Source organism: Empidonax traillii, unplaced genomic scaffold, assembly GCF_003031625.1.
Source record: "Empidonax traillii isolate 1590-97213 ecotype Southwest subspecies unplaced genomic scaffold, ASM303162v1 scaffold2664:size26575, whole genome shotgun sequence".
Taxonomy (NCBI): domain Eukaryota; kingdom Metazoa; phylum Chordata; class Aves; order Passeriformes; family Tyrannidae; genus Empidonax; species Empidonax traillii.
Window position 1 is genome coordinate 15,201 of NW_020957857.1, and position 4,501 is coordinate 19,701.

A 4,501-nucleotide genomic window follows, 5' to 3' on the forward strand; every position below is an offset into this window, starting at 1 on the left:
CCATCATTTCCCAATAGCCCTGGCTCACTGGGGAGGTCCCAGATGACTGGAAGTTGCAAATGTCACGCTGATCCACAAAAAAGGCTGGAAGGAAACCCCAGGAAACTCCAGGCCTGTCAGCCTGACCTCAGTGCCTGGCAAGGTTACAGAGCAGATCATCCTGAGTGCAATCACACAGCACCTACAGGGAAGACAAGGGATCAGAGCCAGACAGCATGGGTTTAGGAGGGGCAGGTCCTGTCTGACCAACCTGATCTCCTTTTATGATCAGAGGACCCGCCTGGTGGATGAGGGGCAGGCTGTGGATGTGTCTGTCTGGACTCCAGCAAAGCCTTAGACACCATCTCCCATAATATACTCCTGGAAAAGCTGGCAGCCCATGGCTTGGACAAGGCACTCTGTGCTGGGTTAAGAGCTGCTGGATGGCTGGGCCTGGAGAGTGATGAGGAAAGGGGCTGCATCCAGTTGGGATCCAGTCACCAGGTGTGTCCCCAAGGGATCAGTCTCTTTTCCCAGGCAATCAGCAATAGGACAACAGGGCTCAGGCTTAAGCTCTGCCAGGGGAGCTTTAGGTTGGATATTAGAAAGAATTAGAAAGAAATAGAAGATCTTTACAGGGAGAGTGATCAGGCATTGGAATGGCCTGCCCAGAGAGGTGGTGGATTCACCATCCCTGGAGGCTTTTAAGACGAGGGTGGATGTGGCACTGAGTGCCATGATCTAGTCATCACAGTGGGGTGGGATCAAGGGTTGGACTTGATGATCTCAGAGGTCACTTCCAACTCAGTTAATTCTAAGATTCTATGTCACCTCAAAATTTCTATGAAGAGATAAAAGTACAAAAATAACAATTTGAAAAGGAAATAGTAGGGCTCTCATCTGGCTGTATTTTTCCTTCCTCAATCCCCCTTAGAAATCCTCATCTCGCAGTAATTCAATTCTACAATGCAGTTACCATGTTGAAATGGTTCGCCCTCTGCCCTCTGTCCTTCTGCAGGGAGGGGACAAGAAACTCAGGCCCCTGTGCTCACAGACACCTCCAGTGCTCATGGCACTGGGTCTCCTTACTGACCTTCAAGAGGAAGACAAGGTTGGTCTCACGTGTGCTCCAACACGGTCCCAGCAGCAGGAAGTAGGAGAAGGGACGTGGGAAAAGGGAGAGAGACAGTGACAGGACTTCAAGGGGGGAACTGTGGGGGAGCTTAGCTGGTTCTGGGCTCTCTGTAAACTGAGATAATGAAGATGGAACTTCTTACACCTGGCAGAGGGTTAACCACTGACAGTGGGGACTGTGACAGAGTGGGTTTCCTGTGAGGAGTGCTAACCTATTGTGTTAGGACATGTGGCTGTGTGTCCAATCATGAGTTGTTATGATAGTGGTAAACCAATGCTGTGTGTACATGTGTCCCCCAGAACTGTATAAAGGAAGACATACTGTTGCAATAAAAAAGCTGGTATCCTGAACCCATGTCACATCCCGCCTCGACCGTGACAGGGAACCTTAACAACTATCAGGCATTAGAGAACTCCCAGCACACACCATCTGCAGAGATGAGGGAGACAAGTGTGGCCATGACCACCTGCAGAGAACACTTCAGCATGGAGCTGTTTCAGGCTCAGGGATCACCAAAGCTGTTCCCCATGGCAGGGCTGTCCTTCTCCATCTCCTCTGAGGAGCTGTGCAGGACGAGCTCTCAGAGTGGTTTGCCTCTAGAGCAGCTTCGGTGTTCAGAGAGGTGGAAGTCTGCTTGGGAATGGCCCTGCTCACCTTGTTCCATCCCAGTCTCTGCTCTGAAGAGCTGAATATAACACTTACTGGATTCCAGCCCTTTCTGGAGATCTTCACACACAGCTTTCATTTCCTGCCAGAGCTGCTGAAGGGTCTCCTCCATCCCAGATCCCTGAGCCTTTGGGTTATTTCCCTCCTCTGCCATTTCTGTGAAAACAGACAGATATCAGGAGGACACTGACTCTGCCCCATGAAGGGGAGACCACCCATCTGGGACATGGAGATGGCTTTCTCTTCCAGCTTTTGTCTGTGGAAAGGAGATTCAGCACCACTGGGAGCCCTTAGAAACACGGGCTTGGAGCTCCTGTGCGGCTGGGGAGGAGTATTGACAGGAACCCCACTGCCCCCTCACTCCCCAACGGCCTGGCCATGGCTGAGAGCCCAGGCCATGCTGATTTCCAAGTGTTCCTGGAGGGAAGAACATTGCCCTGCCCCCATCCCAGCTGCAAAGAGCAGGGACAGACAAACAGCTGCCTTACAACCTGGGGACGATGGCATCCAGCAGAGCCCAGGCTGGGCTGGGCTGGGCTGGCAAAGCCACTGCCGGGGCAGCTCTGCACCCTGGGGGCCTGGGGGAGTGCATTGGGGTGGAAATACAACAAAGCACTGGCTGGAGGCCCTTGCAAGGGGGAATTTAGGGACAGATGGGATTATTTGACCTCCCTGTGCTGGGCCCTCATGCACAACAGGCCTCCGTATCTTCTTTGTGTTAGGCAGGGTTTCGTTTCCAGGTAGTGTGGGCAAGTCCTGGCACTCACCTGCACAGAAAGGCTTCTCCCTTTTGCCCCTGGAGAAAAGCCCAGGTTGAGATTCCTCCTTTAGTGGTCAAGGGAAGGAAAGAACATCCCAGAAGTGCTGTGTTACATCTGTCAGTCATTACCAATTGTGAGGGAGACCCTCTGCTAGAGCAGGACATGTCTCTGCTCAAAGAGGGACGTCCCTGTGACCAAACTCACCCCACCCCAAGAGCCAAAGCTCCACACCCTGGCTTTGTAACCATAACACTCAGGTTTCCTCCTCCAGGGGCAGACCAGCTCTCTGACACAAGGATGCCCAAAGGCTCTCATTTAAGCTCCCTCCCAGAGGGTCTCTTCTCAGGGCTCTCCTCTGGGTGTGTACTCTCTTTACTCCAGGGAGCACCATCTGGGTCTCAGCAGGCCCACAGTGGTGTCTGTGCCCCAGCTGGCTCCTTCCCCTTCCCAGCACCAGCTCCTGCAGGGAGAGCTGTTCTCCACGGGCCCCTCTGCTCACAGACACCTCCAGTGCTCATGGCACTGGGTCTCCTTGTTCATCTTCAAGAGGAAGACAAGGTTGGTCTCACATGTGCCCCAACACGGCCCAGCAGTGGGGAGTAGGAGAAGGGACGTGGGGAAAGGGAGAGAGATGGTGACAGGACTTCAAGGGGGGAACCTTAACAACTATCAGGCATTACAGAACTCCCAGCACACACCGTCTGCAGAGATGAGGGAGACAAGTGTGGCCAAGACCACCTGCAGAGAACACTTCAGCATGGAGCTGTTTCAGGGTCAGGGATCACCAAAGCTGTTCCCCATGGCAGGGCTGTCCTTCTCCATCTCCTCTGAGGAGCTGTGCAGGATGAGCTCTCAGAGTGGTTTGCCTGCAGAGCAGCTTTGGTGTTCACAGAGATGAAAGTCCTTGGGAATGGCCCTGCTCACCTTGTTCCATCCCAGTTTCTGCTCTGAGGAGCTGAAGGTTGTGCTCTTGGGACCACAGCCTCCCATGTAATTTGTATTCCAGACCTTGAATTCTTTGGTAAAGCTCCCGGAATTCCTCGGCCATCTTGGAGTCCTGGGCCCTTTCCATTTTCTCAATTTTCCTGTCTGTGAAGAAAGAACAATGATTCTGGCTCACTGACTGTGGTGGCTTTGCACAGTTACTGGTGGACTGAGATTCTAAACAAGTCACTCCCCTTTGGTTTCAACCTCTCCCTACTCCTATTCCAATAGTGAAGAGACATAATATAGTATGCCATCTCAGTATAATGAAGAGATAAAAGTACAAAAATAACAATTTGAAAGGGAAATAGCAGGCTCTTCTTTGGCTCTATTTTTCCTTCCTCACTCCCCCTTAGAAATACTCAGCTCGCAGGAATTCAACTCTACAATGCAGTTACCATGATGAAATGGTTTTCCCTTTGCCCTCTGTCCTTCAGCAGGGAGGGGACAAGAAACTCAGGCCAACAGTGGTGTCTGTGCCCCAGCTGGTTCCTTCCCCTTCCCAGCACCAGCTCCTGCAGGGAGAGCTGTTCTCCACGGGCCCCTGTGCTCACAGACACCTCCAGTGCTCATGGCACTGGGTCTCCTTGTTCATCTTCAAGAGGAAGACAAGGTTGGTCTCACATGTGCCCCAACAACGGCCCAGCAGTGGGGAGTAGGAGAAGGGACGTGGGGAAAGGGAGAGAGACGGTGACAGGACTTCAAGAGGGGAACCTTAACAACGATCAGGCATTACAGAACTCCCAGCACACACCGTCTGCAGAGATGAGGGAGACAAGTGTGGCCGTGACCACCTGCAGAGAACACTTCAGCATGGAGCTGTTTCAGGGTCAGGGATCACCAAAGCTGTTCCCCATGGCAGGGCTGTCCTTCTCCATCTCCTCTGAGGAGCTGTGCAGGACGAGCTCTCAGAGTGGTTTGCCTGCAGAGCAGCTTTGGCATTCAGAGAAGGAAGCTTGCTTGGCAATGGCCCTGC

At 52.7% G+C, this 4,501-nt stretch overlaps 2 long non-coding RNA genes across 2 annotated transcripts in view; both read right to left on the reverse strand.

Moving 5' to 3' along the window:
- The window catches only part of LOC114072124, a 6,408-nt gene extending 4,441 nt beyond the window's left edge, over positions 1-1,967 (reverse strand). The window contains exon 1 of the long non-coding RNA XR_003574134.1: positions 1,817-1,967. This is a non-coding gene — a long non-coding RNA (uncharacterized LOC114072124). The remainder of the gene's footprint in view (positions 1-1,816) is intronic.
- The window catches only part of LOC114072123, an 18,801-nt gene extending 15,184 nt beyond the window's left edge, over positions 1-3,617 (reverse strand). The window contains exon 1 of the long non-coding RNA XR_003574133.1: positions 3,466-3,617. This is a non-coding gene — a long non-coding RNA (uncharacterized LOC114072123). The remainder of the gene's footprint in view (positions 1-3,465) is intronic.
- Between the last annotated feature and the right edge of the window lie 884 nt (positions 3,618-4,501).